Raw genomic sequence first — 21,460 nt, 5'->3', positions numbered from 1 at the left:
CTGCAGAACAAAGTACTTGTATTTTAGGTGTTGCCTGTCATGTTTTATCTGAGGAAGACATTTACTTACTTCAACAGTGCCAAGAACACAGGCTTCCAAATTAATATACAAAATGGTAGCTTTCATTAATCACCGATTAACTAGGCAGCAATCCAGAAGAGCAGCTTGCTCCAAGAGCTTGATACCAACTGAACATCCATCAATAGATTTCTAATATATCTGAGAACATTTTGTACTTCCACTAAAAATTTCAGCAGCGGAAACATCAAGAAGAGATTGCAATAATGAATAATTATTTTTTACTGCCAATGAGTTAATATACTAATGGATCTCTACTTTATTCCCCACTTGTAAGCTAACTGATTGTTAATGCATGCTTTTACGTGGTAACGTTACTCAAACTCCAAAACATGACATCAGTCTTAGCAAGGAGGTTCTGATACTTTGCTAAGTAAAAACACTGTAATGTAGAATGAATGCTACGCATTGTTTTATTGCAACATTGCAGTTCTGCAGATAGCTGTGTTAAAAGCTGGTGTCTCTTGAATACTGAGTTTCTAAATTAAGATGTAAACTGTAAGTGAATGCAGAAACATGAGAAAAACATGCAACAATAATTTATTTGTTCTATTTTCCTCAAAAAAAGGCTCAAAAGAGATGGAGTAACCACCATTGTCACTGTAAGACCTTTAGCATCAATTACAGTAGCCCATAGTGGAGGCAGATGAGCCTAACAATGAAATACAAGATTGTCCATATAGGTATGAGTGATATAAAACTTTTGACAGGTGCACAGTGATATTCACCTCTTGAGTAGGTCTGTGGCTTCATTCTTCACCAAATTCTCGGACAAAACAATCCACTGACATTGAAAAAGGTTTATTGTGCTGTCTCTAACACTGGCACTTTGTTGTTGCCTATTGGTAGCTATGAGTGCAAAACATTAACCGGAAGTTTGCCCTCAATATCTTCACTGAGTAAAAAGCTGGCTGGATGGCTGGGCCCAAAGTGTGGTGGTGAATGGATTTAAATCCAGCTGGTGGATGGTCACAAGTGATGTTCCCCAGGGCTCAGTGTTGGGGCTGGTTCTGTTTAATATCTTTATCAATGATCTGGATGAGGGGATCGAGTGCACCCTCAGTAAGTTTGCAGATGACACCAAGTTGGGCAAGAATGTTGATCTGCTTGAGGGAAGGAAGGCTCTGCAGAGGGACCTGGACAGGCTGGATCGATGGGCTGTGGCCAACTGTATGAGGTTCAACAAGGCTCAGTGCCAGGTCCTGCACTTGGGCCCCACCAACCCCACACAATGCTACAGGCTTGGGGAAGAGTGGCTGGAGAGCTACCTGGTGGGAAAGCAACTGGGAGTGTTGGTCAACAGATGGCTGAATAAGAGCCAGCAGTGTGCCCAGGTGGCCAAGAAGGCCGACAGCATCCTGGCTTGTATCAGGAATAGCGTGGCCAGCAGGAGCAGGGCAGTGATCATGCCCCTGTACTTGAATACTGTGTTCAGTTTTGGGCCCCTCACTACAGGAAAGATATTAAGGTGCTGGAGCACATCCAGAGAAGGGTCACGAAGCTGGTGAAGGGCTTAGAGCACAAGTCGGCTGAGGAACAGCTGAGGGAAGTGTGGTGGATTAGTCTGGAGAAGAGGAGGCTGAGGGGAGACCTTATCGCTCTCTACAGCTACCTGAAAGGAGGGTGTAGTGAGGTGGGTGTTGGCCTCTTCTCCCAAGTAACAAGTGGTAGGACAAGAGGAAATGCCCTCAAGCTGTGCCAGGGGAGGTTCAGATTGGGTATTAGAAAAAATTTCTTTACTGAAAGGTTATCTAACATCGAAAAAAGCAGCCCAGGGAAGTGGTTGAGTCACCGTCCCTGTCAGTATTTAAAGGACATGTAGATGTGGCACTTGGGGACATGATTTAGTGGTGTTAGGTTGACAGTTGGATTCAATGATTTTAAAAGTCTTTTCCAAGCTAAATGATTCTATGATTCTATGAATCAGAACTGCCTTCAGTGTTATCCTTGAAGTACTCTTTTTGATAACTATGCTGCCTTTTTTCATATCCATAAAGCATAGCTGATTGCACCTTTATGTGCTAGCACATTTTTTCTGTACTATATTCTTCTGCACTGATACATCATACTCTTCACTTCCATCAACCCCAGGAACTGAACTTCAATTACCTGAAATAAAACAAAAACCATTTGTGTCTCAGAGCAATTACGATAAGTACTTCCAAGTAGCCACCAATCCAGCCAGCATGGCTAGTTTGGCTCAGGTGATGTAGGATCTGAGTCTGGCTTAGTGATGATGTGAAACACCTCACAAAGATCATACAAAAGTTTTATAAATAAAAGAATGAGTAAGTGCAAGCCTGTCTAGCACAGCCAACAGCAGGAATTCCAGGAACACAATATTTCACTTGGGTGATAATTTTCTCCATTACTAAGAGGTGACAGATATTTGCAAATCACTTTGGCTCTGATTATAACCTGGTCTATCTCTTGATGGACAAAAGCAGAAGCTCTCCCCCCACCCCAGACAAGGACATGGAACTTGTGTATGACTGCAGGAATGATTAGATATGAACTGCTACTTAACTCTCCCCCAAGAAAAGACCAGGAAAGGGAAAAGACTAGAACCTTAACTTCATCTTCCCATTGCACAGACTAGTACAGAAATATCCTAATTTGCTGATGTTACAGACCAGGAATGAATGGGTCATGTAGGGAGCCAGCCAGGAGTGATTCTTCAGAGAACACAGTTTGTCTGGCAGACCTGCTCTATAGCCCAGCTCATGCATCACACACCTCTTGCTTTGGTTCAAGCCTCACAGGACAATCCAGCCCATCAAATAGTGATGAAAACCAACTTTTTCCTCCAATGAGCAGCAAAAATTATTCTAACTCCCAGCAAAATAAACCAGTGAGTTTTTCAGCCCTGCTACACCTTCCTAATGAAATCACAGACAGTTCTACAGAGGCAACTTTGTTTGTCTTCAAAGCTTTTTAGAAACATTGAATAACCTTCATATTCCTCCTGTGGGCAGGAAAGTATTAGTATCTGCCAATTAAAACCATTACAGAGATAGAGGCACAGAGCAGCTGTAAGAGCACAGTACAGACGTTCTGAGTGAGTAAGACTGCCCACACATTCTTGAGCTAGAGAACATATTGTTTCATTTGAAGTTCTGCTTTTTTCCTTTGCTTTGCTAAGAGCCAACACAATTGGTATAAAGATGGGGTTCTTACTCTTCCTGTCTTCCCAATGCAGTTGATGGTAATGAATAGGTAGGGAGATAAAACAAAAGGCTTTTAACAGCATTTGGAGCATCAGCTCTGTTTTGCCATCTTTTCAAACTCACAGATAAAGGTTGCCTGGCCAAACACAGTGAGTTCATTGCAGCTCAAAAACAAAAAATAAAAAGAAATGGGGCATGGTGACCTCTGAAAATTATATCCACAAAGATGGCCCAAATCCTACTGCTTCCTGAAATAAAGGACTTTATCCTATTCCTTCTCACCTTCCACAGAGATAATTCAAAATGCATTTTAATAATTCAAAGTGCATCAGTACTGAGGAAATACATGAGAATCCTTAACTATTTCCTGGCTGCAATATTTTGAAAGATAAAAAATGAAGACAAATGCATGCAATTCACAGTTCTGAGAATCTATGGTCCATCAGGCTAACCTGTTGTTCAGAAAAAGGCAGTTGTTACACACACATGTGAAACCTGGCCTGTCAGTTGTAAGGGAAGAAGGGGAACAGGGAGAAGGTAATAATTTTTCACTGTTCTATCCTGGATCACAGTCTTTGCACAAATGGAAAAAATTCGCTGCATGTGGAAGCCAATTTTGCCTACCTAAACTACAACTTCTGCCTCACAGCAGGAAGAAAAGAGTAAGAGCTGAGATTCACCTTCCTCAGGCATACAGATGCTCAGTCAGAACTTCCGTCACAGGCACTCAGCCCTCCACTAGGAGATTGTGAAAAGGCACCTGAGAGCGTTGGAGGGTTTATGAAACCAGTTGTGGTTTATTGTATTGCCCCAAACAGACAAAAGCGTGATCACTTTTTCATGGCTTTCACTTCTCTTTAACAAGAAATAGTTGTTCTAGTTGTCCAGTTTATAGACAGAACAACTATTTTCCCACTCATGAAGGTGAGATCCTCATGATCATGAAGGTTAGATCCAGGCTTGCTTCCACCTAACATGATGAGAGGTAATAGTAACAATCACTGAAGGGAAACACCCAAAAAACCTTATCCTTAATCTCATTACAAATTTATTTTCCAAATGCTTTTCTAAAATATCAACAAGTAGGTTGAAAACCTGTAGTCTGAAGACATTTGATGATCCATGGACTACTTTTCATGTCTACAAGACATACCAACAAAGGAAACAAGCTTATGCCAATAAGGTTTAACTAATTAGGACCCAGACCATCACTGAAAAATGTTCAGATGTATGTACACTAAAAAATGTTTGAAACTATTGTGTTAGGGTAGGTTTTTTTGTCAAAGAATGCTATTAGATTACAAATCACTGTATTTAAAGATGTATCAGGTCTTGCTATTTTCATGCTAAATTTCATACTTAAATTTTTCTTGCTTGCTGTGTTACCACAATTTTCCATGCTGTATTTTAACATCCAAATGCATTCAGAATGCATAGCAGACCCAGGTATCATATACAATTTCATAGATCACTGAAAAATTAAGTGGATGATACTAAAATCAGAGGAACAGCTGGGAGTTCCAACACTTGCATGAACATACAGCTGAGTTGGAAAGAAACTAGACAGGTTCCTACCTTGAGAAGAATGATATTTTACCTAATAGTGAGAGGCAATACCTTCCGAAAGAGATTCGCATCATATACCAACCAGCACTGACTGCACAGGATACACAGCATTGGTTAGTTAAAACTCGGGCATGAAGTAGATATCTGCCAGCTAAAAATTGCTTTGGCATGCCCTTATTTTCAGTATTTTTTTCCAGCCTTTACCATCGTCATGCTATAATGAAAAAATGGTACATTCCATTCAGTTTTACTGTCTGTGTGCTCTCTGTGCTTTCCTTTATCTTGATAACTCTATGCTGGCCTGAAAGAAAGAATGAATATTCCATCTTTCTTCCAAAATGAGAATGGAAGAAGGTAGGCACTGAGGGGGTGTCTATCACAGGTTTCTAATATTCTCTGCCTTCTACATTTTGGGATATGTGTAACTGCATATCAGGTTTTTGCACCTCTTCATGAAACTAGTCCTCAGTGGATTCAAACCGAGGCCACTTACACCAACCAACTCTCCTGACCAGATGCTGTGCATGTTCCAAGGACATCCTTACATCCTAATGTATTCTTGTAGAGTCTACCAAATACAGAAATCACACACTGATAAATAGAACTATGACCTAAGACTTTAAGAAAGTATTTCTCACTTTCTTTTGTACAGCTAGATACCCAGTCACCAGCCAGGTAGGACGTGGTCCTAAGTTTGCTTTCTACTGTACTTGGCTAAACTCTTTGTGGTCTGGTCTTAAAATCAGCTAGAAAATAAATGTATTTGAAACTGCATAGGCAGAACTGGAACAATTCCATCAAGAATTCTTGAAGCAGGAAGTTTCATAGGGCATTCTGCCCTAATGCACACCTGTCAGATTCTGAGAAATGGAAAACAATAAGGTGTAAAACCAGAATAATTTAGCATAAACTGTAATCTATATTTTAAAATAGAGTTCACAGTGGCTCATCTTCAGCCTTAATGGAAATGCTTATATTCACTGTGCAAAGAATTCTACCTCAGATTAAATTTGTGGTATCGCCTAGTTCTCACAGATAGTAGAGTCTACTGAACAGTGGCAACACTGCATTTACTTTTATGATTACTACAATAATTATAGTTTTTACAGAGATGCAGCATGACACAATATTAGACTATATTAGATTTTTACTCAATTACTACACTAGCTAAGGTCTGTGGGTTTTCTGTCTGAAGTCACAAATTATAAAATAACATTCTCCTGTCTGGTATCCCCATTTTCCTTCCCTGCATGTTTATTTTAAGGTGAAGACACATTCAAGTATCTACATTATATATGTCATAGACCATTAGAATGATAAACTTTTAAACAGAAGCCAGGATGGTCCAACAATCTGCAAGTCAAAATTCTAACTTAGACTTCCGTGCTTATCAGCCTTACTATAGTTAAACATCTAACTAGTCAGAACAACAATAGTCTGCCAAGTTTTACAGTAAGATAATGACTAGAAAAAAGAAGCATTAGCTGGTCATCCTCTACTTTAGTTAACTGGTAAATGGACTGATTACTGATCATTGTTTATTTCATTGCACTAAGGTCACAACCAAGATGAGTGTTGCCCTGTAGTAGATATGTAGTATATTAACACTTCATAGAAGACAGTCCTCAGTCTCCTTAATTAGCAAAACCAGGCACAATGTAGAAAACAGAAGGGATGTACTGGAGCCAAACAGCATATGAATGATTAAAAAGATTCCAAGACTCCTATACTCTGAACAGATAAACTGCTACAATTCTCTTAAGAATAAAGATTCATCAGTGCAGTCTCTGGACGACAAGGTACTCAAGATATATTTCTGTGACAATAAACTACCATCTCCATTCCCAGTACTAACATTAATCAGTAAAAACAAACAAACAAAACCAAGCGCCTTATAGAAATAAACTCTGAAAATGCATTGGGGAAATCTAGCAACATTTAGTTACAATCAGCCAAAGTAAATGCTTTGTTTAGTTCAGTCTGCAGCAAGATTGTATTGTCTTTCTCTGCATAATAGTTTGCACAGCTACAATAGCACTTACAAAGTGAAATGTGAATTGCCTATGTACATTTAGGCTGATTTATTGCTGAGAAATGTGTGCTCTGTTTACTATGAATTCCATGCTACCCTTTGGATTGCCAAATGCGTTTCTTCTCAGGGAACTGTTTGTTTGATACTGTGCTTTTTTTGTTTGGTTAACAGACATGTCCTTATCCTCTTTCTTTTGGTGAGAGGGATAGATCACAACGTAATTAGTGGATAAATACACAGTGAGTTTGCAGACCTGTCCCAGGATGCCATAATGTAGAGATGCCAAAAGTCTGACCATATAATTACTTTGAACACTACTGGAATCTTAAGAATACACTTCACTGATCCTCTCTTTGAACCCCTCTGAACAGATAAACTGCTACAATTCTCTTAAGAATAAAGATTTTTTTAAAAAAAAAAAATTTAAATAAATGTTTTCCTTCCTTAAAATTGGGATGATCCCTCTGAAACCATCCCAATATACTTAATGGGAAGGGCTTGATTCCTCCAGTCATTCTTATCTGAATACCTGCCAGTGCCCTGCAGCTTTGACAACAGAAACATCTGTCAGTCCTTTCTGAAGCACCAGTTTAGTAGCCTGTCATGAGGTACAATGATCTTTGAAATCTCAGCATATACCCTTGATTATCACACAGTAGTATCTAAGATAACATGGGAAAAGAGACACTACTGTGTACTGGCTGCAATCACAGCAGGTTTTTATGGTGATAAAGCTAGTGAAAAATGCCTATATAAGCAAATCCATACATGAGAAAGAAAAACAGATGATGTGAGAGAGGGAGATTAGAGGAAGATTTGTAAGAAAAAAGTAGAGAAACTGGCAGCTGGAATAAATCTTGGAATGACAAGAGGAAGATAAAAACCAAATATAGAAAAAAGAAAGAAGGGGATTATGACAGATAACTGGAGAAAGAGGCAGAGTCTGACAGAGGTTTAAGGGCTGCTCTGCAGATAGAGTATGTTACAGGAAGGAGGTTTTCTGTAGCCATACACAGTCATTGTCAACAGGTTCGGGGTGGTAAACTCCCTAATGTTTACCTAGCTCTGCTGATTTATTTTTTTTTTTAAAAAAAGGCTTGTTCTCTTTCCTGGGTGGAAGTAACCCTAGTGGGAAAAAGAACCTTTATACTGTCTGCTGTGACGGTCATGGGAAGTAAAGCTTTTGAGGGTGTACAAGACTTTGCATGTCATTTATCTCATACTATTAGGGCTAAGTAATCTTGGTTTCTTCAGAGAGATATCTAACTGCTCATTTTCAGAAGTGAAAAGGAATCAGCAGAAGGATTTTCACAATATGTGAGCTTTTATTGTGCATTTTCACCTATCGTCAGCAGAATTCCTTCTTCTAAACAAAAATTAATCTTTCTACAGTTTTCCAGGAAGAAGAATATTAATTCCCAACATATTTTTAGCTGTGTAGTAGCAAGGCATACAGTCACAACAGCCATATTGTGCAGTTACAAGCTTTTTATGTGTTTGTTTGTGCTATTGGCACCTGGTTGTTCTGCTCCTCCTCCCTATTTCCTTTCTCTCATCCTGTAATTACCATTTCTTCTTTACTTTGACAAATCCATTACACAAAATGTCACTCAAAACAACAGAGGACAGACTTCTACTATCTTCTGCTAAATATCTGAACAACCAGCTCTGACCATACTTGAAACTTTGAAAAGAACATTAGAACTGAAACTTTCTTCACCATTTCATTTTAGGCATGTTGACTGTAGTCACTTTCCTCAAAAATATATTAACTCTACGGTAGCTTATTGTGTTTACTGCAGGCTTTCAATTGATTCAATTTTATTTTATTTATTACTTAATTCTGTGCTGTAAACTTCTGTCTTCATTAACAGGCTTATTGGACTAAATTCAGAAACTTATCAGGATAATGTTTAGAAATGGATACTTGTTTATGCTGTTTATCCTCCCCTGATACTGGACTCTGCTACATTAACGCCTCTCTTATCAATCATGGAGTGTTTTAGAGTAGTCAGTAATGGCCATCAAGGTATTTAAATATCACATAAGGTACATCCACATAACTGAGTCATCCAAAAAGGGAAGGATCAGAGTTCATTTTGCTGCAACCTATCACAATTCGAGGACAAAGTGTCCACATTACGTCTTTACTAGCAATGAGTTTAGACTGGATGCAGCATGCCTGAGTGCACATCATGCATGACAGCTAACTGCTGGAGAACCCCACATCCACATTTCAAGTGGGTACTCCACATGGCAGCCAGATACACAATTTCAATCTCAGTTCTACCAGGAATGAAATCACTTTAAGCAGACCACTGACACAGCTGAATGCATACCCCAGTATTGACACAATACAAAGCTGTACCAAAAAATACCCCTACTTCACCCTAAATTGCTAATATAGATGTACGTGTAGACTGCACATACTCTCAGGTGTACACTTAAGCCTGTGTAAAGCCTTCTTCTAAAATCTATGGCATACATAGAATCATTACATTATTTGCTAGCTCTACATTGAAAACAGAGGTACTAAGTGGGATTACTCACAAATTCTCTCTCAAGAATTCTGCAGGACTGCCTGATTTCTGCAAAACAGAACACAAACGTGTTTCAGTTATGTGATAAAAATGCCAATAAATTATCACAGGTTCATTGAGGAGGGAAGGTGGGACACTTTCCTTCCTTCTGACTAGCTTTTAGACCAACACATATAAACTTGGGATTCAGTAAGGAATTCTGGAAGAGTCTATTAGGAACGTTATCTTCTATATAGGGTACATATCACTAATGTACATTAATCATACTCTTTCAGTCTTTGCTGACTCAGCTGACATTCTGAATCACTTCCAGAAAATAGAAAGGATGCATTTTGCATTTATATATGTATGTATGCATACACAAGCACCTACCAGATTTTATTGACCTTCTACCAGAAAGAAATAAAAACGTTTTAAAAAATCAGGTTTTGTGTATAGTGTTACAAAAGTTAATCTGCTAGTAGTAATTTCTTTAAGCACCATATATATTTCCATTTGGATATACTAATTCACTGTTGTCTCCAACTATTTCCTCTGCCAGTTCACTTTTTAAAAAAAAACCCAACAACTCCAGAATAGTAAGAGATATCCTTCATATGCCAAAAGGATTAAACTAGGATCTTCCGAAAGATGCTTATATCAAGGACCTGGAATTTCAGTATAACTAAGCTCCCCTTGAAGAAACAAAGCAAAAGCAGGCAGATCACCACATAAATTCACTGTCAAGAGTCCGAGTACCTTGTAAGAACATCAAATGGTGAAAGATGAACTAGATTATGTTTAGCCTTTGAAAATCTGACCCTTTGGCCATAACATTGTTTGCTGTAGTGCAGGGTTTCCAAAGAGTTCTATATATGCCACCCACTGTCTCTGAGCTACAGCAAAAGTTATATGCTGCCTAAGTATCCAAAGCCTGCCTCAACAGCCGACTGCTTTTTCCTGAGACTGCTCAGTAGCTAAGGGGAATCTGAAACCCAGGATCTCAAAAGAGGGTGGGTAAAGGCTCACATACCTTTTCTCGCTCCTGCTCATCATTCTTCCCAGTCACAACATTGAGGAGCTTATGTTAGAGCACACAAGTGCAGAAACCCTAATGAAATATGTTCTTAGAAAGTTTGCTACTAAACAGCTGAAAACACACTGGATTTTAATTTGTAACATGCCCAACAGAACTCTTAAATACACTAGTCTTCTACCTTATACAAACCAAAAATTCCAGGCATATCACAGTCAATCCACCTATCATTAGCCTCATACACAGTACACATCAGGGCAAAAACTGCTTCAAAGTTCATCAAAACACAAAGTAATTCTTTATCAGTTTAGCTGTAAATGAGTTTTCCAAAACAGCATACATTTCAAAATGCATGAATATACTTTAAGTAAAATTACTCAAAAGTTTTCTGGGTGTCCAGTCTGTGGTACCTGAAAAGGGCCTAGTTAATACTGAGGTCGATCACAATACTCAAAACTTGAAGTACCAGTTTTGGAATCCAGTGATTGGAAGCTTATATTACTTAAGGCCACCCCACATCTTGCAAAGATGCAAGAATCAGGATCATTATCACTTCTGTTACAGATATCTCTAGCTCTACTTTTTTCATTGCTATAATAGCTCACAGAATACCAGATCAGAACTTCTTGAAAAACATCTGATCTCCTAATAAGAAGTGGCAGCAAATATGCATTTCTGCAATTGCAGGGAACACAAGGCGGCAATGGATCATGAGAAAAACAGTCTGGAATAGATTTCAAGTCATCATCTAGACCATCTCTCTGCCTAAAGGCAAGGTCAGCTACGCAGAAGCCATTTCTGACATACTAGAATAACAGTAGTGAATGCTACTGGTTTGAACATTTCAGCTGATAATAGACTGCTTTTATAATTTTAACCATCAACAGCTGTTGAGGATATAGATGTTTATTTTTATCATAAATATTTACCAAACTGCCCCTCTCAGGTTCAAAATAAAAAAAATACTGAAAGTGAAGTCAAATATCTCCACTAAAAATGTCATGCCAGATTTATGACCTAAACTGTGATTTTAGTCAAAATTAACTCCAGTAGAATTATTCTCGATACATGCTGGTTACTGCAGGCCAGAACATATTTCTGAAGCTTGGGTTATATCTCCATTTAAAAATGCAATGGAATATACACTAGTATGTGTAGCCTAGAGTATGGGTTTCCGAGCATGTTCTCATTCTGCACACCAGTCTGTCAAACAAAAAGCATGGAAAATACAGCTGTACAACCTCTGTAAGCTATACCAGCTGCATCAGAAGAGAGGTGAAAAAGTATAGAACTATTACAGCCTATTACTGTTCTATAAGATGTATGACATAGTTTAGGTTCTTTGTAACTGGAGTTCTGTAAGACTTTTTTTTTTTTGTCAGGGAAAAAATTTCATCACCATCTGGTCTCTGCAAAAACCAAAATAACTCACTCTAAGCACATGGATTTGTCTGGCTCTCAGTTTATAAACTTTTCTGCCTTACAATTTGTCATTGTCACTGCACTATTATTGTAATAGTGTAAAATTGTATAACTATAATATTACTTCTGTAAGCACATTTCAAAGTAACATTCACCTCTTTTTTTCAGTGGTCATTTAGTGGCCACAAGTTGTGTATCTTACAGTTCTGAAAAACTGAGGGTTTAGTTTAAGCATAATGCAAGAAATAACATTTCTGGTTTTGCACAATAGGTTCTTGAGCAAAGGGCCAGATGCTGCCAGCCTTGGTAGCAGCCTTTTTGCTCTGTGCAGCTGTCTTTTATTGCTAAACTGACAACGTGAATTTACACAAGCAGCCAGTGATTACTAAACGACTCCTATTGAATAGTTTTGTATGCCAGAAGCACACCTGTTACACTAACTTACAAACTAGTGGCCTTCAGTGCTGTTTCAGGACACTGCCATGTAGACATACAGCGTAATAAAAGACAAATCTTAGCATGAAAAACAACTTTTCTATATTAAAAAGGGATGCAAGTACAAACATACTCAACATATGTTACACTGTTCTCTTGTCTTTTTATTACTTCCATGTAGGCATATTAAATTTTAGGTGAGAACATTTTAATTGTAAGAGCAATAAATATGTTTGCCTCACTAAAGAAGTCTTTTATTCCTATGCACAATGCAATTTACATATACTGATTGCTAAAACAAGAATAGAATAATAGAATATGGTGCTTGTCTTTCTTGCACAATTAATTACAGATTATGTGAGGATGCTATGCATTCACAGTTAGGAATGAACAATAAAGCTCATAAAGGAAGAAACAGCAAGTCTTTCAATAAACATTCTCCATGTTGTAATAATGGAGATAAGTAGAGATGCGGATTGCATACCCAGAGAATGAAATTGCTAACACATAAGCAAAAATAAGGAGTGGCAATTACTTGACCAAATTTAGATTAAATTCTTGCTGTATGTATCAAAGGAACTGTAAGTTGTATGGTGGGACATTCCTTCTCCCTGGCAATGATGATTCAGAAGTGATTCAGTTTGTCCAGCACCCAAGAATTGACAATAACAGCATGCAGTGCCAGTGTAGTCAGCTGTTTCAAAACATATGACATATTTTTATGTTGCCATTCTGAACTTTTATACCTTTGGGCAGGTTTAACTGTTGAGGAACACCTGGCACCTTTTAAAAGTCAATATCCTTTCAGATTAAAAACCCTGGGTAAACCAACAAAATGTGGAATAAAAATCTGGCTTCAACCTTGTAATGCTGTGAAATACAATCACCTGAATGGGCCCTGCATCACAAAAAGCGTGATCTATGTCACAAAAAGGCTCCTACATTATTAAACTGATGCTTCAGATTTGGTGCAAGAAATGTGTCTGAGAATAACTTTCTTGCCATTTTGCAGGTTGGTGAACATCTACTATATGAGAATTTGACCCACAGTGGAACAATATAATAAGAGAAGCTTTTCTTTCCCACCGCAGCAGAGAAACAAGGTCATAGATGTTTTTTATTTCTGATCCACCATGTAACTCATAATGTGCTCCAATAACAATTGAGTCTATGGTTACAATATTGTCAGTGAGCCAGCATGAAATCATCTCAGTGGAAAGCGATAATTTGCTGACCTATCATTCTCTTCTTAACATGATTCATGTCACTAGCATTGCATACTATCTTTGGGCAAGTAATATTTCTGCTTTTATGACAATTTTGCCAAAAAAGTTCATGTTCAATTTTTTGTTTATTAGAATACCTACTTAGTTAGGCAAGAGTCATTAGATGAGGCAGTATCTTTTCTTATACTGATTGATAACTGCTGGCAAAAAGCAACCAGTTTTTCAGATGCACACACTTTCTCAGATTTGCTTCCTCATTGTCTGTCATTTCATCATGCCACTTAGGAAAGCACTTTTGACTCCTGGCTATCATTAAAAACAAGAAGTTTGATATATAGTGTCATATTTGCCCAGAGCTTGCTGACCAAATCAGGCTGGGAGGAACACAAAGAAAGTAAGAACACAGATGTGCTGATCCCTCCATACATACGTTTATGTGGGAAAACTGCATGGAAGACCGATCCTTAGTAAGAGTCTATGGAGACCTATTGGAAAGCTCAATGAAGATTTTCCATCTAAAACATTATTAGAGAATTGTCTTTGGGATTTAAGTGGATGTAGGGGCCTTTTGTCTCACAAAATGGAGTATCGTTGTGCCAAATGCTACACATATGGAAGAGGCAGCCCCTACACTGAAAAGCTTACAATGGATATGTGTGGAACCAACAATTTTTAAGAGAATTATCGTATCCCTTTCATGGAAGGACATTGAGGCACACACACATGTTAAAAGCCTTGCCCGAGGTTACATGAGAAATTTCTACTCTGGTTGGTAATTTAACCTGAAACATCTTGAGTCCTAAGCTTGTACTTTAATCACCATACCGTTCTTCTGCTATACATTAGCGTGCAAAGCTCAAAATCTAGTGGTGAAGAGCTTCAGGACTGGTATTTATTTTTGGCATATTTTGACTCCTGCTTTTTGCTGTAGAATTTTAAGGGCTTAGTAACGCAGGTGATACTCTTTGTGTAGAATACATTTATGATTCCTGAAGTTAGATTATTTCATTCTTACACAAACAATATTGTAACTGCATTTACCACTACACAGAAGTGGGTGCTCAGTACCCTTGTGGTAAATACTTCATTCACTTTAAGCTACCCACTGGCCTTATCTAGTGTATATACTTGTGTAATTGTCCATATTTTATCATTTTCTCATTATTTTTGCACTCTGAGCACTTTATCTACATACTTCTACTTTAATTTCTAGAAAAATAACTAAAATATTGACTAAAAATAAGACCATTTATTACTTGCATGTTAAAAAAAAAAATCTATCAAAGGAATCTTAAGATATGTCCCTACATCCTTGCAGCAGATATTTAAATGTATTTTTAGATCAATAGAGTCAAATGCTTCTTACAATTCACTGATTAAAATAATCACTGTCTCTAACCAATGCAGAAAATTCAAATTATTCACAATCTAAAGATTTTATTGTTTAGCATAATCATCTTTGAACTATTCCAGAAAATCAGAAGCCTACTGCATGCTTATGTATAATTTGACTCAAACCAGGTGTCCTGCTGAAAAAAAATCAACATAAGAAGCTGACATAGAAAATAAGTTCCAACAAAATATCCATAACAATAAAATAGATAACATCTGGGGGAAAAAAGTTGTGTCTGGAAAAATAGAGGAAGCTTCTAGCAAAGTCAAACACATGCAGGGGCAGGCCCAGTAGTCTCAGTCAATACTCATGCAGCAAGAACAGATACAGGATAGGCAAGACAGTTTTTTATCTAGCATATTTGGGCCAAAAGCAAATGTGAAAATTTTGAGCCTCTGAAATAATATACTGGTGGTAAAAAGTAATCAGTAAGGTTTAAGAGGAACAACGTATTTCAAATATATATTTCTCTTACTTAAAAAAGAGGAACCCAGAGATGCACATGCTTAACTGTTACATTAGTCTTTAACCTTCAAATACTCCTTCACCTCCTAGTTTCTAGTGGCACACTAGAAACCTGGTACACCAAGGTTATGTCCCAACTGAAGCACGCAGATTGTCCCACTGAAATAAACAATCATCTCTCAGCAACACAGTTATGTATTATAACCAGTTAGAAAATGGCACTACCAGTCAGTTGTTATGTTTTCTACATACAAATAATGTTACAAGACTGTATCTCTCAAAGATGCTTGAGTTAAATGTTATTCATTGCTTAGTACCAACAACTCTACTAAAGCTTACCTGTCAGTAAGGTTTATGACATTCAGAAGAGCAAAGGGTTTGGAAATCATAGTTGTTAGCTTGCATACGTCTCAGTTATAAAAATATTTAAGGAATAAAATTTGAGTGAAATATTATTTGACACTGATGCATTTTAATTAAGATTATAATTTGCCATATTGCACAAAACAACTAATACAGCATGATTTCTGTATAATTAGGTAATATCTATTCACTTTGAAACCATATAACTCCCGCATATTAAGCAGATATATTTTAGTGTTAAGTATAAAAAAAAGTAGTGTTACACCATAGTCTCATAGATAAAGCTAATTACACAGAAAATTCATTCAACTGACTTCGCATCACTTGATTCAGAATTAGAAAGAATTGGCTTCATGTTTAGTTTTCTAACTCAAACGAACAAGAGGTGCACACACACATAATTTTTCTCTAAACATCTGAATCAAAGAAGTCTCTAGAGCTTGAGACGGTTGCTGTTCAATACATACAGAATCTCAATGACCTCCATGAATCTTGGTGCAGGTATAAGGATCCCTGTGTGAAGATGCAGCTGCAGAAATGGGGTGTTACTTCCCCATCCTGGCTTTTACTTATCTGGCTGTATTTCTAATTTAATTGCCCTATTTTTGTATGGGCCCTAATTACAGTATATGAACTTTTGGAAGCCCTGACATTACATATTTTCTCTGTCCTTGAGTATATTCCTGATACTTGTAAGCATGAAAACTGGCATACATTTGGTGTTTTCAGAGGATCTCTCAAGAAACTGGTTTTGTCCTCTCCTTACTTAAAGAGGTGGATATGGATGTTTTCTTTCATAAATGAAAGAACACAGGAAAAATTATAGAGAAATGTAGTCTCTCCCCCACTTTAGGAATTGAGGCTGGTTATTTTATGAAAAGCATAACTGTTAAGAAATGTTCAAGCAAGCCTCAGAAAAGAATATATGATAATTAGGATATTTGTATCAATGTTTTGATTCCTCCAAAGTTCAAAGGCAACACCCAAAAAGGAAAAAAAAAGCAATATTTTGGAGAATTGAGTCTTGCAAAATTTCAAATTAGCAAATTTAGACTCTTTTACTAGTGAGGAAAGACTAGGGGGCATAAGCTGTGTAGTGAAAGATATTATGCTACCAGAAGTTGTCAGCTATCCATTAAGAAGATGCGATAACATAAATATGTTTACAAGGAAGGAGCAAGAGATGACATATTATCCATATGTTACAATGCTTTGTAGAAAACTTGAATGAATGTAGTGAACATGCCCAGGATACATCATAAAAATTACTCCAAGTGACCACATTGCAAAAGAATAAAGGAAGGTTTGTTTGTGGAAGTGAAATTTAGGGAATGTGGTCCTTCATGATGCACTTAAGTAAAACACGGTAAGATTAGTTTCACTATATCTGAAGTTACACTTCTGAAAAATGTCATAATCCCCAATTAAAAATTGCACAAGCATGCACAGGTACCCATAAAAATCACACAATAAATAATTATTGACTCAGGATACAAATGCACTGCCCAGAACCTTTAAAGAGAACAGAAAGGCAGCTTTGATTCCTGCCATTTCTCACAATAACAATGGAAACCACAGACAATGTGAATTCCTGAGGAAGCCAACACAAAGGTATGAATTCCAGGCAGCAGTAAAGAACAGCTCTGAAGATTAGAAACATGGTAACATGGGAAATATAATGAAATTGTTGGAATAGAATCCGTGATATAGTCAGAAGAACCACAGGAGACTAGTGCAAGAATTTCAAGAAAAAAAAAAAGAAATGGGTACGGTTCAAGACTGACAAGAGAGTGGAGTGTGAGCATGCAGTCAGGCTGGCATGCTGGCCTCAGAACAGAATTAGCCATGATCTGTTGTTGCAGGCATCAAGCTACACAAAACAACAGTACAAAGTAACACACAAAATCCAGAATTTTCATTACTTGTTGGAAATAATGAAGTGTAACAGAAGGAAAAATACTGTAAAGCATTATATAAGGTACTAATATATAAAGGAAATTACACTGACTGAAAGGAAGACTGGTAGAGAATGGGGAGAAAAATTCAGTTTCAGAAAACACATGCCTAGAAAGCTCAATGAGTTCTCAATGCTGAAATTGCTGCAGGGCAAGTACAAATGTCTGCTTTTCAATTAATTATCTACAGAAAATGCAGAGATTCAAAGAAGATTCTAGAATGAGCAGAAAAAACCAAAAGCATCCATTGTTGACAGTGTTTCCACTGAATTATTAAAAGCAATAATAAGTAGGTATAATATGTAGTAATAATGAGTAGTAATAGGTAAAAAAAAATTAATTCTGGTGCCCTACATTTCAGAAATCAGGCCCAATTAATGTAAATCTACAAAGGCATCCTGTCCTTACAGCAGCTTTTAAAATCCTAACTGAATTAAATAGGGTATGCGGTAAAGACAGAGGTAATCTCGGTCTGGACTAAAAAGATATTAGTCCAGTGCTGAAAAAAAATGTTATAAAGTCATGATGATTCAGGAAGGAAAGGAACACATCAGAATATACAGTTTTTCAGGAGGAAAAAAAACCCTAATAATATTGAGAAATAGTCCTTATATCATGGCAGGGTATTAAAGAATCATTATTAAGACAGCACAACTGCTTGTTTATAAAAATTGGTGTGTGAGAAAGTTAAAATTTGGCTCATTTAATACCAGTATGAAAATAATGAGACATCCTCTACCCTTGATGCTCTTTAACATGACTGTGGTAAAAGTAATGCCTTCATTGTCATTTTCAGAATGGGGTGAATTCAAGATTGAGCCAATATTGCTGATGAACTGCCTGCTTCAGGAGTCAGAAAATGCTATGCAGGCTCCAGGAAAGGGGAAAGGAAGTATGACTTAAGATCAAGAGTGTAGTTGTTGGCATGACAGAATAGAATAGAGTATTTCAGTTGGAAGGGACCTACCACGATCATCTAGCCCAAATGCCTGACCAATTCAGGGCTGACCAAAAGTTAAAGCACGTTATTAAGGCCATTGTCCAAATGCCTCTTAAACACTGACAGGTTTGGGGCATCGACCACCTCTCTAGGAAGCCTGTTCCACTGTTTGACCACCCCCTCGGTAAGGAAATGCTTCCTCATGCCCAGTCTAAACCTCCCCTGGCACAGCTTTGAGCCATTCCCACACATCCTAGCACTGGATACCAGGGAGAAGAGATCAGCACCTCTCTCTCCACGTCCCCTCCTCAGGAAGCTGTAGAGAGCAAGTCCTTAGCCACTCCCCATAGGACATTCCTCCCAGCCCTTCCACCAGCTTTGTTGCCCTCCTCTGGATGCATTCAACAACCTTAACATGCTTCTTAAACTGTGGGGCCCAGAACTGCACACAGTATGCAAGGTGAGACTGCACCAGCACTGAATACAGCAGGATAATCACCTCTTTTGACCAGCTGGTTATGCTATGTTTGATGCACCCCAGGACATGGTTTGCCCTCTTGGCCACCAGGGCACCCTGCTGACTCATACTGAGCCTGCTGGTGACCAGCACCCCCAGATCCCTTTCTGCAGGGCTGCTCTCCAGCCACTCCTCTACCAACTTATATTTGTGCTTGGCGTTACTCCATCCCAGCTGCAGAATCCGGCATTTGGACTTGTTAAATTTCACCCCATTAATCATTGCCCAATGCTCCAATCTATCTAGATCCCTCTGCAAGGCAACTTGTCCTTCAAGAGAGTCAACAGCACCTCCCAGTTTGGTATCATCAGCAAACTTGCTAACGGTGCATTCATCTCCTCCATCCAGATCGCTAACTGATAAATATATTGAACAAGACTGGCCCTCGAACTGAACCCTGAGGAACCCCACTGGAGACTAGTCACCAGCCAGACATAGCCCCATTCACTACAACCCTCTGAGCCCTGCTGTTCAGCCAGTTCTTCACCCAGTGCACCATCAACCCGCTCACCCCACAGTTGGACAACTTGTCCAGAAGGATGCTGTGAGGGACAGTATCAAAAGCCTTACTAAAATCCAGAAAAACTACAACCACTGCCTTCCCTTCATCCACTAGGCGGGTGAGACGAAGAGATATTAAACAGGTTAGTAATCAATCAACAACTAAAAATACCAGCATGTTAGTTGAAACACAAAGAGGGAACAATTATTCATAACAGCTTGGAAAGGAAACTAAGGCAAGGGTTCAGACCAAGAAGGCCAATTATTTTCCTTTATATACAGGATGCAAGACACAGACACTTACTAAAATGGGAAGAAATATAAGAACATTTATAAAGAGGGTGCAAGTGTGATAGGTTGAACAGAAGTTCCAAGAGGACATGGCATAAAAATATATGAAGAACTATGCCTAGAAAATGCATACAATCCTATTGACTTCATAGGCAAGACTTACAATCAGGATAACAGCAGGCTGGTGTACTTGGAATCCTATGTGCCTGTTGCAAAAGCTGTAAAAATGAACCAATCAAACACAAATTGCTCTTGAAAGCAAGAGCTTGAAACAGGAATATCTACTTCCTAGGTAGGTTTATATTCTTCATGATTTCAAAGGCAAGCCTAATAGACCAAAGCTCATTGGACTACTTAGATTCTGCTTCAGATTGAGTATATTGATAAAACGATCACAGAATATATGAGGATTTGACATTTTTTGCTTCATTAAACTTAAATTCAATTTAGGAGTTCAGCTGAAGGTAATTCCTGATATCCTTATATTTTAACTATAAAGTTTAAATGAGGAATTCATTTGACCAGTCTTCTGACACCTAGAATTTAGACATCTAGCCTAAGCTGGATGGTCCTGCTTAGGGAGGGAGATCTCCTTCTCTAGTCAACAGAGAGGAAAAAAGGCACTTCTGCAGCAAGTCTAATGCCAGCTTTCTCTGACATTATTGTGGCTAGTTAAATACTCAAAAATAATCTAAGACTACATACAAGTAAAACCTAGCTTCTATATTTAAGCACAGCATGCTTATAAAACAGTGTGCCTATCCAGTCTTTCTTTCATTAGAACAGTATTCTATATCTCCAGAATTTCTTCAATGCAATCACTTCCTAAGTTGGGTTATTGCATACTGTTACGATACATTGGCTCAACACTGAAATATCTGTCATTCTAATGTGTTCCTATTTATCAGACAATGATTTACATCTCTCTGGTCATCTTAAATAATAATACATTCAATAACAAAGTATTGTCAGTGGTTCAGGTCTTTTTTTTTAAGAAACCTTTAACTTTGGCATGAATCCAGTAACCTGTGACAATATCTTACTACATTGAAAGCAGAACTGCAGATTCAGCTGGAAACAGACAGTTAGTCTCCCTTCCTGAACAGAAGCTGACATTTTTCAGGTAAATCAAAAGCTAGTGCTAAAAATTTCTACAATTATTACTTTTTACATTCAAAAGTCAGCAGCTTGTGTTGGCACTGAGGACAAAGCAACATCTTACAGTGTAAAACTAAAGGATGCTATTCAGCAAAAGATGCCACGTGAACTTTGGTTTAGTGGCTGAAGAGATGCTAACTAATTACCTACATTGAACATGCAGTGCTGTTGTTGTCACAGACAGTGATATGTCAAGAGCAGAAAATCCAATTTGTTTATGCTAAAACATGTAGCTATTTCTGTTACTTGTTCTTTTCCCACACTTCCTTCCATCTGTTGGTTTCATTTATCTGCTTTGTCTAGTTGTTTAGACTGTATCTACTGAAGACTGAAAACTCTTCCTTATATATGTGTAGCACATAACTATGCAGGTCCCTGACCTGGATGGAGTTGTGA

The sequence above is a fragment of the Phalacrocorax carbo genome, chromosome 5 (assembly GCF_963921805.1).
Source record: "Phalacrocorax carbo chromosome 5, bPhaCar2.1, whole genome shotgun sequence".
NCBI classification, from domain to species: domain Eukaryota; kingdom Metazoa; phylum Chordata; class Aves; order Suliformes; family Phalacrocoracidae; genus Phalacrocorax; species Phalacrocorax carbo.
Note: the sequence above shows the minus strand (reverse complement) of the source record.